This window comes from Cryptomeria japonica, chromosome 7 (assembly GCF_030272615.1).
Source record: "Cryptomeria japonica chromosome 7, Sugi_1.0, whole genome shotgun sequence".
In the NCBI taxonomy this organism is placed as follows: domain Eukaryota; kingdom Viridiplantae; phylum Streptophyta; class Pinopsida; order Cupressales; family Cupressaceae; genus Cryptomeria; species Cryptomeria japonica.
Window position 1 is genome coordinate 162,836,085 of NC_081411.1, and position 14,570 is coordinate 162,850,654.

The window sequence follows — 14,570 nt, forward strand, 5'->3', positions numbered from 1 at the left end:
AACCCCGCATGCAATTTTATAATACAATGCATGTACAAAATCCCAAAAAAACATAGACAAAAGTGGCATGTTATCTCAGTGCATCTACAAATAAAAAAGTACATGAAAAGAAAGCTCAAAATTCCTTGATAGGGAAAAGTGCTAGAAATGCATGTAAAACAAACCACGTGATATCATCCAATGCAAACAAAAAGTTTTCAAAAACTAAAAAGACCAAGCAATCATCCATAAGGTGAAAAATATAAAATAATAAAAATAAATTTATCTCAAGAAATTTTTTGAAATTAGCAACTTTCCAATTGTTAGATATTTTTAAAAATAAAAAGTTGCCAAAAATATATGTTTCTATAAATATAAAGTTTCCAAAATAAATAAAAAATTGAAAATAAAAAAAATTTAAAATGAAAAATTTCCAGAAAAATTATATACTTGTTTTGCTTCAAAACTTGATAAAAAATTGCCCATTTCCAAACCCACACAAAAAGGCAAACCTGGAGACCTCGCAACACTTTTTTAAAAAGAAACTATCGAAGCTTGAAAAGGGTTTTGTAGAATTCATGCTCTAATACCATGTTGAATTTTCAAAGTTTTGATGCCATGTTGAATTTTGCAAGACAAGCCCCTATAAGATCAAACAAAAATCAAAAACACATTCTACAAATGAGAGCTGCACAAATGAATGTTATATTACATAAAAGAAAATAATATAGAATGAATTACAATTGTACAATGAGATTCTTATAAATAAAGCACAAAGATTCCCTATGCTAAATTTAAGAGAACTAAATTGCAGGCATGATGAGCTAAATAATGCTCAACTCTAGCTAGACTAGATGCACAAAAGCTTATCTAGGTGCACAACTAAAACAACTAGAAGAAAACACTCCTAAGTGAACTTAAGAAAAAAATTAAAAAAAACACAAGAAGTTATAAAAAAACAACTAATATCTGTCTCTCCATATTTCTTCTTTCATGTTTCTCTCTATATAACACTCTATGCAAAAAATGACCTCATGTGCAAAACAAATTTATGCAAAAATTACACCAATTTTATTTTCTAATTGATCTTCCACACCTCTTCGGCATTCCTATTGCACATCAAGGAGTAATGGCTAGTATATAGAATGTATATTAATAATTATTCTATTATATGAATACTATAAAGGAAAGTATTCACCACTTCGTGGCACTTGATATTTTAAAATTTTATTTTTTTTTCAAAAGAATAGTAAATTATATTGAAATACATATATTTTTAAAACAATTACTTAATTTTTTAAATTTATTTAGAATTATTTTCCATTATTTTCTTTATGTTTATTGTGACCAATAATATTTTATTTTATATTTTGTTAAGAGACATGACTACAATGGTATGAAGGGGTGAAATATAATCGATTGAATGTGTTGCTAAAATCTCTTACCTTTTACACTAGTTTTTATAATCATTTATTCCATGTATTCTAGTGGATGAACATTGGCAGTAGTGTTAGGGGGTATGATCAGTAGGTACCTATGTCTTGATAGAGCGACACGAGGATTAGCCATTATATGGGAGAGGACACTAGAGATCCTACTCATTGAGAGGATGATATTTGCATGGGGACCTTGTGTAGTAGCACACCTATACCATGATCTTCATTAGTTTGTTTACCTAGGTGGCTATGGGTTAGGGTGTGGGTGGCATTATTAAAGGAATGGGCTTACAAGCATATCACTGTAACTAGGCCTATTCACTATAGGTTTAGAGGGCATAAGTAGGCATATGTTGACTTATACAACATGAATACTTCCCAACCATATGTTGGGAAGTTAGAGTACTGGCAGTGTGTGATCAATGATATAGATAGTGTTATATGGTGGGTGTAAAATTGATTGTTAGGCCTTGGAGGAGCATGCCACAAAGCTAGAATTTTGTTTTTATAGCAAGTATCTCATTGGGAGGATTCCTTATATTTTGTATACATACTTTATAGACAGGGTCAGTTGACACTTTGGTAGGATATAGTGGATGCCATGGGGACATGAGAATTCTCACAGACTGTCAGAGTGTAGGTTCATTAGGGGCCGATTTTCTCATGTGTCACATTTACCTAGTTTCAAGAGATGGTTCCCATGCCTTGGGATATGATACCGAATATTTTTGATACAAGGATGGATGTAGAGTATACAACTTCCTTTGAGGGACATCCTTTTTTTAGGTTGATATATCCAGGGGAGCCCATACCACCTACAAATGAGGACGATGACAACAAGGATGGAGGTGGTTGACGGAGGAGGTGAAGGAGAGGAGGGTTGAGGAGGATTGTCTGAGGGAGAGGAGGACAGACATATGGAGGGAGCATGCATGGAGCATAGGGAGGTGGAGAGGGAGGTAGACCATTGAGGCCACCTAGAGGGAGGGGAGGACATATTTTATAGGTTCCACCTTAGATAAAAGGAAAGGTATAGATTGGTCAAAGATAGGCACAAGGACAAGGACAGGGATAGGGACATGAATGGGGATAGGTATAGTGATAGGATGGATAGCCAGAGAGATTCCAAGGAGAACATGAGGAGGAGGATGAGATTCTCATGGTGTGAGAGCTCACTCGGGGATAGGCCGATGAGATCGGCGATGTCGAGAGAGAGGTGACTCAATTGAGGTGATAGCTGGGAGAGATCTAGAGAAAAAGGGACCAAGCCATATAGCGGTATATAGTCACAAAGGAGGCACTGAGGGCAGCACAAGCCTTAGCATCAAGAGACTCAAGGGTAGGGTTTGCATACTATGTTTGAATAGGAGAGGAGTTAGAGTATTGGAGGAAACATATCATGCAGTAGTTCCTCCAGCTCTCAGAGCAGGTAGCTTTATTAGAGCCTCTAGGTCCATGACGATAAGTTGGGACAAGCGAGCAACATCTAGTGGGGGTTTTATGGGTCCACGCACACCACTAGAAACAAGATCAATAGGAAGATGTAGACAAGACGGGCCAGGGTCCTTAAGAGCTTAGATTCCTTTTAGGCCTATCATCTCTAAGGGAGGGAGTTGAACATAGCTCTCTTGGATACATTTTGTATCAGTTTTGTATGATGATATAGACACCTTCTAGTGATTTTATAGCTATATATGATATTTTGACACCATTGTATTATGACACTGATATTTTTTATACATATATATGAGATGACTTATCCTTGCAGAGATTATATGCATGTGTTCTTATGTGATGTCTCTATATGCTTTATGATTATGTGATGTGATCTAATGATTCTATATGATGATGTTGTTTATGTATGATACATGTTTTATTGTTCTTCTATGATGCCTATGATGATGCAATGAGATATGATGTGATGCAATGGGTTTTGTGCTTTTATGTTTTTATTATATGCATGATGCAAATGAGTATATGAAAATTATATTCTATGTTTAATTATATGAATAATTATATACATGATGAGATGCATTATTTCTATGTTTTTTTTGTGATTTATGTGAGAATGCAAATGCTTATATGAGATACTAATAAGTGGTGTGTGCAAGATGTGATGTTATTATAATTTTTATATGCATATGGTGAAATTTACTGACATGTGGTGATGTAGATGAACAATACATGAGATGTAGGTATTTTGGCATGGCATTATACTCAGTTATGTGATAGCAAGATACATGGACTTGGGAAGGACAATGGAGGACAAATGAAAGAAAGGGGGATGAAATATAGAATATATGGAGGTGAAAGAGCTTATTGTGCTATTATCATCATTGAGCTTTATTATGGAAAAATAGATTATGACTATCAAGGTATAAGTTTGACCTAGAAAGTCATTGTACCCATTTGCATGGAGATCAGAAAGTCACAAACAAGGAACGGGCTAGCTCACACTAGACTCATAGTATCCTCATGTCCTTGGATGAGCCATAGTATTACTAAGAAACAATCTGCAGATAGAAAATAGGTGAACATATCCCATCCTTGCCTTTCTAGTCAAAGACATTACGAAGATAGAATCTCTAGTTAGAGACATCCTCAAAAAGCTAAAAGACATGTCACCAAAAGATAATGAAGACTTGACACCAACATCCAATGAGATCTTCAAGTTATTTGTGTTTCTTGCCACATATGTTAACATGTTTCATCTGGTCATAATGTTGTTGTTTTTTATAAAAGACAGATAATGCTAAGAAACTATATCATTGCCAAAGTTTGTTGAAAGATTTGATTTGTTGAAAGCCCACTATTGATTGTGTCTCATTATAAATTGACTGAATCCATAAAAATGATACCTTTATTGCGAAGAAGACTGAAACTTTAATATGGATCAATGATGCAAGTGACCTTTTATTATGGATTGTGCATGAAAAGGATGAATGAAAATATAATACTCCTCAAAACATGCTATGCTCAGGGTACCACTTCCCTAACTAGATTGATGATTTTGCCCTAGTTATAGATTGGACCTGATTTATTATGGAAGGAAAGGGTGAAAGGGGGTTTATTATGAATGGCTAACCAATCTTAGGTAGATCAATAACAAGCCCTGATGGGAATAGGTAAATTTATTATGGGATGGTAGGTTGTGAGTTTGTGAAAAGTTAAAGGATGATATTGAATCATGAAGGAGGGAGGATCAAAGTCTCTACATATCGCATTGATAACCCGATTTTCACCAGGGTACCTTCCCAAGGTGCCACCGAAGTGGTTTTCACCATTGGACAAATTTATTTCTCTTTACTTTTTTTTATTTTTTAAGTTTTTTTTCTTTTTCTTTTTTATATTTTTTATATTTTTTTGTATTTTTGATATTGCGATACTCTAAAAAACTATGTGTAAAACCTGCAAAGGTGCATGATATTAATAGGATCATCCAAAGGTTCTCCATCTAGTGTTGAGAGTTGATATGTACCTGATCCATCTATTTTTGTGATAATGTAAGGGCCAAGCCAATTTGGTTTGAACTTACCCTTCTCTCTCTATCTTGCTGATTTTTAGGATTTTCTCTGAGTACTAAGTCACCCACCTCAAATGTATGAGGCTTTACCTTAATGATTATGGCTACAACATTCCTTGATTGAATGATGTGTAGCTCCATTGATTGTCTTCCTTGATGAAGGAAGTAAGGTAGAATTACTAATGTGTGAACTATGTAGGCCCATATGTGTGTCACCTAAAGAAGTTTGGGCATTTGTGACAAGAAAGTCCCTCAAGAAAGCTCCTTTAAAGGTCCAATGATGCGATGTGTCACCAAAAGGGAATAAATGTGTGGAAAAGGTGGATGAGTGATGAAGGCTTATGATTGTGAAAAGAAGTGAAAGTAGCACACGGGGGCTTCACGGGATAGGAAATATAATATTACGTGCATTCATATTGGGGGGTTTAATATCCCCCCCAAAAGGGTACAATATATTGCTTATCGGTGAAAATAGAGGGTTTTTTATTTGGACTATAAAAGAATATAACATCTTGTGAAAATAGGGGGCTTTTAATTTAGGTTGTGTATTGGGAGGGGGTGAGAAAAAAGAGTTTGGGGAAATATTTTTTGAAAATAGGGGGATTCTTTAGGATGCCATGAATGCACATGCTATGACCTAGGTTCACTATGTGAAGCCCCCATGAAGTAGCATGGCATGATGGATACTTAGGATCAACAAGTATATCTTTTGACTTGAAATTTTAGAACTTTTGCCCCTAGTTATTTTGGTATTAGGGGAGATCAACTCTTGTTCTTTTTCCTTCAGAGGATTTTTATCCTTGACTTTGATTTTTGCATAGTCCAATAGCTTTTGATTTTGATTTGGATTGAAGGACTTCTCTTAATTTTTTACTTTTATATTTTCTTTTTCAAAGCTTGATTTTTGATCTCCAATGAGTAAGGGCTCTTGTGATTCTTGTTGATCGCAGTCTAGGAACGGAGTGGAAATGGAATGAGTGAATGAAATGGTAAGGCTATATAGTTCTCAAGAGGGCTAGCCATTTATTCAATCAATTATTCATTGGAACTACTCTTAAGACTATTGATATCAAGAGCTTCTTGCACCACTATAGAAGATTTGTATTCAGACTTAGTAGTCACAACACTAGGTGGTTTATTGCCAATTCCTTGATATTGTAAATTGTTTGTAGGTTGTTCCTGTCGACTAAATCTCTTAGGAGATAGTGGGAGTTGATCAACGTGAAAGACATACTCACCATATCCCATGTCTTTAACCTTGATTTTTTCTTTGAGATCTCCTTGCTTTGATGTAGAAGATTTCAATGATTCTAGATCAACATATGATGAAGATGGAAAAACCTCTTGACTGAATGGAACTAATATTTTTGGTCTTGGTCTTAGGTTGTTGCAATAAATAAATGGATTTGGATCACCTATTACTGTTACTTCTACTCCATTGTGAGGAAATTTGATAAATTGATGATATGTTGATGGTACTGCTCTCATTTCGTGTATCCATGGTTGTTCCAAGAGTATGTTATATGTAAGATCTAGATGAAGGAATGGACAAACAACATCCTTCATGACTGACCCAACTCTCAAAGGTAGGGTGATTGTCCCTTTGGATGAGAATTCTTTGTCACCATATGCTTTGATGGTGATATGAAGGAAAAGGTTTGAGAAAATATGGATAATATAATTACCATTGGTTGTAGATATTGTATACACCTAAAAATGGTGTGAAGATAATTAATTAAATACACAGTTATTTAAGTAACCCCCCTTCCTAATTAATTGAATTCACCAGTGATTTGATTAATTTTCCTATTCATCTACTTGTAAATAAATCTAAATGATTTATTTATATAGTCCATTTCACATATCCCCTTTGATTAATTAATTCTAAATTAATTAATTCCCTCTATTTAAATTAATTCTTCTAATCCCATAATTAAAATTAACAAATCCAAGTTTGTTGAGATTAATTATCCATTTTTCTCAATTATTTGAATTTCAAAATTAAAATTGAGCACATGGCTCTTGACTTCTAACAACCTGACCTAACCATCCCCTAACCTAATCCATTCTATCTAATGTTGGGTTTAACTAACCCTATCCTATCTTGCACATCCTAACCTCTTTTATTCTAACTTCTTTTGGGTTGGATATCCCCTCTTTGAGACACTTGGCACTTTGCCCACATGTCTTCTCCCTTGGGAACTTGCCCTATCATGAGAAAATTTATTTGACACTTGTCACCAAAGAGATGAAAAGTTTCCCTTGCTCCAACCTCTTATCCAATTTCCTCAAATCTAAACCTTAATATCTTCAGATTGAATCTAGACTATTGATTCCTACCACCTCAACTTTGGCCTTGGAAATCCTATAAATACCCCTCATTTTGGAGCAATGAACAACCATTGCATTCATTTTTTTTTCATACTTACTATAGGAATTTTACATCTGGATCATCTAGAAATACTTATTAATTAGATTAATCATAGTCTATTTACATGTTAATCTAGTTTCATTTTATCAATCATGTAGCTTGAATGAATCATTTTAGTTAAATTATGCATCAATTAATCATTCTATTCTCATAAATTTTTATTATCATGATCATATAGCTACTAAAATTTTGAGTTGCCACTTTGGAGGCCATTGCTTGCTGAGACCCAACAATCCAACACCTTCGAGGTCTGAAAAAATAGAGGAAGATGTGACATCTCAAGGGAGGCTTATGGTTTGGTCTTATTTAGTTTTCAATTTGATTTCCATTCATTTTTTGTTGTCTCATTAATTGTGCTTGTTTATTATAATTGACCCTAATTTTAGTAGCACATTAATTGACGCCCACCGTGGGGCCTAGCCCCTTTGATCTTTAACAAGTTTTCTTGCAGAAAATCTCATTGGCGGGTTGATTAGCTCTTTCGACACATAGATTAGCTCTTTTTGGTTCTTGATTCACATTCTTGATTTTCGTTTTAACTTCCCATCACCTCAAATGGCATTCAATGGAGTTTTTCAACTCTGAATTTGTGTGTTTGTGTACTTGAGCATTTTTCAGTCTTTGTCTTAGCATTTTTGGTCTATTTTGCAGAATTCTTGGTCTGTTTTGCAACATTCTTGGTCTATTTTGCAGCGTTTCTGGTCATTTTGGCAATGTTCCTAAACATTTGGCACATTCTGGGTTATTTTGGCAATGTTCAAGGTCATTTTGGGAGCGTTCTTGGTCATTCTGACAGCATTTCTAGAGTACAAAGAAACTTTTTTGGTCAACAAAGCAACATTTTTGGTTAATTTGATTGTGTTTTTGGTTAATTTGACAGCGTTCTCAGTTTTTCATTAATAATAATCAATGTCATATTTTTCATTTCTCTACACAACACCCAACACAATGTTCCTGGTGGTTTCAATGTCTACGTGTATACAGGAAATATAAATCTTACAATACACAAAGGATTTATGACTCATGAAAGGAGAAGAATGGAAAGTCCTAGATGTTCTGAAAGCTATTATTAGCCAGTTTTACTTGTAAGTTTTTTTTATGTTGAATCTCATTACATGTTCTTAACTGTAAGATACTCAAAAATTATTTTTTCCATGTTGCATTACTTACAATTCTAAAATAGCCTTAGGGACTTATTTATTATCTTTATAAATATTAGCTCTTTTGGTCTAAATAGTAGCTCTTTCAGTCCAAACTATAGCTCTCTCAAAAATCCCCTATGACCCCAATCTTGTAGCCCAATGATAGGTACTCTGTGCATGCCTGCTCATACAAAATAGTGGGCCCCCAAGTAGACACATCTAGTCTCCTGCGTGCATAGTGGGTTATACTCTGTGGAATCCCCTATATCTTGCCATACTATCTCAACACCCTCATACAAAGGAATCACTCAATAAAATAGGGTGTAGATCTAATCAGGTATCAAGTCAAGAATACATAAGGTATCTCAACTGCAACCTCTGGCCAAACCTCACAATCTCTATAAGGTCTCCATAACACTATGTACATGTCATTGAGAGTCCACCTCCACTACTCCAATTTTCCCAATTTTTGCTGGACAATAATGCCTGGATATACATATGCATAAAGCCTACCTCTAGGTCTCACTTTGTCTTCCAATGGTCACGTGAAGGGAAGATGCTCCCAGGCCTATATCTGGAGAACAATCACCACTACTGACAATGCAGCTGATCTCTGGTATGCTACTCGGTGTAAATCATAATATAGGTGGGCCAACATGCAAGATCCCCACGGGAATCGCGTCCCCTGTGTAACCAACTGCTCAAAGAGACGACCCCATCCAATGGATAATCCGTTTGACCTATGATCAGGATAAAAGAAACCCCCTACAAATTCAACAAGCATAGTAGGTAATGTGGCATAATCCAAATCTAACATCTCCTACCATGCAATGTCATATCCACCAACCTCATCATTGTTGAATACTTTGCAAAGTGCATCAGTATCATCTTGATCGCTAAGATCATAGTAGACCAACTCTCCCATCAATAGGATGCACAATGTCCAGTATACATCCTCAGGTGTAACCGTCATCTCGCAAGTCAATAGGTGGAAGGTATTGTGCTCAGTATGCCATCGCTCGGTTACCGTTGTCAGTAGACCTCGACTAATCAAAGGTCAGGGCATATCAAGAAGAGAAGATAAGCCACACCTATCGATGTGGTCTCACTCCACCTAGCTAAGGCAAGGTATCAACATCCACATCTTCGGGAAGAACTCCCAATATTGGAGGACACTAAAGGGCTCCTGCAATGAAATCCTATCAACATAACAATAGCTTGATTTATCTATTTATCAATCTATCTTGCTTAGGTGAGATTTCTATCAAATCTCATTGAGCCCCTATCAGGGACTCATCTATCATGAGGTCATTATATCTCCTATCTTATTATCTACACACAAATCAAAATAATTAGAATTGATTATCAATCGTAATCAATCAGGAGTATCTAAATAAAAAAATTTCTTCTCCAGAACAATTTTTCAACAAACTCAAATGCACAAATGAGGAGTGGTAAAAGTGATTTTCACTTTTTAAACTCAAAGTGGGGCATTTAAGTGGGATTTTTATCTCTTATTTTTAATCAATTAATCAACTAATCAACCTGGCAAGGCAACGCTTTCAAATTTACTTATCGGGAAATGAATTGGACTAACTTGGAAAATATCTAAAAATCATAAAATTATCAAAAAATAAAAAAAACATAGTAAAATTTCAAGAAAATTAAAAAAAATTAAAAAAAATTAAAAAATCACAAAAAAATCAAAAAATTTCAAAAAATTCAAAAAAATTTAAAAATCACAAAATTCAAAAAAAATAAAAAAATTATCCGATTCATCTCCCGAGGGGGCACCCTCGCATCATAATCTATCAATCAACGTCGGGGGAATTATATCGAATGATGTCCACATCAAATCAAAATCTATCATATCTAGATCAAATCTGCATCGAATCATATCACATCGACATCATCGAATCGAATTTTCTTTGAACCAATGCATCATCACACATCACTTCAAAGAGGAGAAAAATGTATACACCTAAAAATGATCTGAAGATAATTAATTAAATATGCAGTTATTTAATTAATCCTCCTTCCCAATTAATTGAATTCACAAGTAATTTGATTAATTTCCCTATTCATCTACTTGTAAATAAATATAAATGATTTATTTATATAGTTCATTTTACATCTCTCTTTTGATTAATTAATTTGAAATTAATTAATTCCCTCCATTTAAATCAATTCTTCTAATCCCATAATTAAAATTAACAAATCCAAGTTTGTTGAGATTAATTATCCATTTTCTTAATTATTTGAATTTCAAAATTAAAATTGAGCACATGGCTCCTAACTTCTAACGCCTAGTCTAACCACCCCCTAACCTAACCCATCCTATCTAATCCTGGGTTTAACTAACCCTATCCTATCTTGCACATCCTACTCTCTTTTATTCTAACTTCTTGTTGGTTGGATATCCCCTCCTTGAGACAAATGAAACTTTGGCCACATGTCTTATCCCTTGGACACTTGCCCTCTCATGAGTAAGGTTCTTTGACACTTGTCACCACAGAGATGATATGTGTCCCTTCCTCCAACCTCTTCTCCAACTTCCTTAGTTCTAGTCCTTGATATCTTCAGATCGAATCTAGACCGTTGATTCCTGCCACCTCAACTTTGGCTTTGGAAATCCTTTAAATACCCCTCATTTTTAATCAATAAACAACCCTTGCATTCATAGCTTTTGCATACTTATTATAGGCATTTTACATCTTGATCATCTAGCAATAATTATTAATTAGATTAATCATAGTCTATTTTCATGTTAATATATTTTCATTTTATCAATCATGTAGCTTGAATGAATCATTTTAGTTAAATCATGCATCCATTAATCATCCTAGCCTCATGTATTTGCATTATCATGATCATATAGCCACTCAACTTTTGAGTTGCCACTTTGGAAGTCATTTCTTGCTGAGAACTGACAATCCAACACCTTCAAGGTCCTCAAAAATAGAGGAAGATGGGACATCTCAAGGGAGGCTTATGGTTTGGTCTTATTTATTTTTCAATTTGCTTTCCATTTCATTGCTAAAGCTATAAAGGTTTTAGTTGCAAATATCATTGAAAATATTTCAGCTTATTTAATGATATCTATGAAGGTTTTGATCATAAAGATCTTTGGAAATACTTCACCTTCGTTATTGATATGTATTGTTTTTTTTATCGTAATGATCCTTGGAAATGTTTCACTTTCTTCATTAGCATTTGTGAAGGTTTTCTCATTAAGATATTTGGAAATGATTTATCTTCTTGATTCATATAAACATGCAATAAATTTCAATATGAAGAAATTGTTATAATATCCTTAGTGTCTCCCCTCGAGTTCTATGGCATGATTTAATAACCTATCATGAGATTCCGAATTGGGATTGTAACAATTTGTTACTATGAGTAATGATGGACACAAGTAATCAAGAGAGTTCAAAACAAGGAAAAGACTATATACATTTTTGAAGGAAATGATGTAAAAATATTCTTCATTTGTAGATTGGTTGCTAACAAACCTATTTGTTATAGGTGACCCCATCATCTTGTGAAGTTGTGTGATAAAATAACATTTATAGGAAATGTTAAAAGTATAACTATATTTTATCAACCTATGCATATTTGTCATGTATAACCATGTTTATTGTAAAAAATGCATCTCTCCATATATTCATCTATTTAAGAATAGTTGGATCCATTTATTTACTTACATAGAAAATATAATTTTATACTCTTCAATTTTTCTACAAAAGCCATCGGCCCATCCAACACACACCAAATTTCTTACATAGTTATGATATATTCTACAATGAATTATTCCTTACAAAAGCTTTAAAATACATTTTTCTATTTAGAGTTTCAAATTACTTTACAAATATAAGAAGAAAAAGACATCAATTCCAATTACTTAGGGTGTGATCCCATGAGGGAGCTTAAGCTTCTATTTTCATATAGCAAGAGGTCCCATTAAACAAAAAAAATTATGCTACGGGATTATTTAGAATCTTTTCCTAAAAAATAGCAGCCCCTACTTTACGGGACTGCATATTTAAGCAGGTGAAATTGGGGTGTGGCTAAAAATTGCCCCACCAACTTAGGAATGATAGTTGCAACTTGTCAAACATCTAAGTTTATATTATTATTAAAATATAATTTTGGAGGGAAAATAAGCTTTTTAACTTTTTTTTATCACTCTAGAGAGAGTGGAAGACAAATCTACGTATTCATGAGACCACCTGCTTCCTTAAATGAGAGAGTTCTATTTTCACAATGTAATTTTGCAAAAATAGACATTGCTATATAAAACTGCAGCAAAAATATATAAAATTTAGAAATGCTCAATAATAATAATAGATGAGATGTTTATAGCTTTTACTCCCTCCCATAACCTACGCAAAGCACATCAAAATCAATCAACAATGTTAGCCATAGTAGTGAATGTCAAACTCCTAGACAACTACTGCAATTTTTTATTATTTCAATTGACTCTTAAAAGTTAAATATTATATAATTATAAAATATAAGGTTAGTTGAAATGCACTAGACATCAATCAATTCATAAAAATTATTTTGAGGGGATAGGAACATAATTTTTTGCTACGAAATAGAGGGTGCGTTTCACTTCGCTTTCATCTCCAAGCTGGCAAGTGCAAAAAATTCAAACCAACAGTAGACGTTATATTGGCATTGTATTAAACAAAGATTTCCAATTATAATTAATTAATTAATTAATTACCGAAGCATTACATTAAACGAAGATTCGAATATTTGTTACGTCTCTATGTGTTGGTGATATTTTTTTATTTATCACGTTATATACGTTAAACATGTATAAATATTTTTTAATTAAAAATAGTTTATTTTGGTTTAAATGACATATGACATTGACTTGAGCAGGATTCTTATGAGGGTCTAAAATGTGAATGGTGACTAAACCAGTCAAAGTATAAAACCGTAATTTGACAAAGCACGTGCCTTTGAAAAGGTCTCTCGGTTGCTACTTATATATATGCCTGTATGAGTTCAAGTAATGCCAAAATTAAAAACTTATGGGTGCATATTGTGAAATTAAAATAAAATATTCGTTGATAATAAAGGAGGTTTAGGCTTGTTCTTACACAAAATGAATTCTTGATCATTGCCTAGGGCTTCGATTTTTGGGCTAAGACTCTTAGTTTTACACGAGTTTACACAAGAGTTAACCACCATGTTACAACTCTTATATAGGAGATTTGGAGTGGCAATAATCAGCAAAGGCCACTTCACTTGTTTACAATTTTTCTCTTTATTTGTCACAGTTTGGGTTCTCTTAGAACAACTTGTTGGGAATGAATTTGTGGAGTAATATTATGGGGTTGTGGTGTGAAAATATCGTGATAATATTGTGTTATGGAGTTCAATTTTAAAATTGTTGTAATCTTATTGTGGGAGTTAAAAAAACATCGAGCTAAAGAAATATAGCGGGATGTTTTTTTTAAGAATGAATAAGACCATGTATGGATAGTTGTCTAAATAGAGGCTTAAAAAGATACTTATTTCTCAACCACAAGTAGAAGGTCTTATTTTCAGGCAATTCTAGGAAACCTTTGACGTTACCAACAATCTACCTTCATGATCAACCATATATGATTTTGTTCTACATAATATGGGAAAAAGTCAATCTTTCATACCAACCAAGGTTTATACATTGTAAATCTATTTGGAAATGTTAACAATGATTGGGAATTTTTTATCGATTGAAATTTCTAACATGTGTATGATGTATAAATCCTGAAACATATACTACATGATAGATATGAGTTTTCCTTTCCTAGCATATAAGTCTACTTGAAACTATGACAAGGGTCATTCTTGGCAAAGCCGTAGAGTGTGTATCAACTATAATACTCTCTTCCTTTGAATTTTAAAATCAATCTTTCAAAATAATATTTTTTATGGGAGCTTATGTAAATTTATTCTATTCTGAATAATCAATACAATGGTTTAATGAGTTTATGGATTGTCAAAGTTGCAAATATTTTGTAGTATCGAAAGGAGGGTAGTGTGATATATGGAAAATGAGGCAA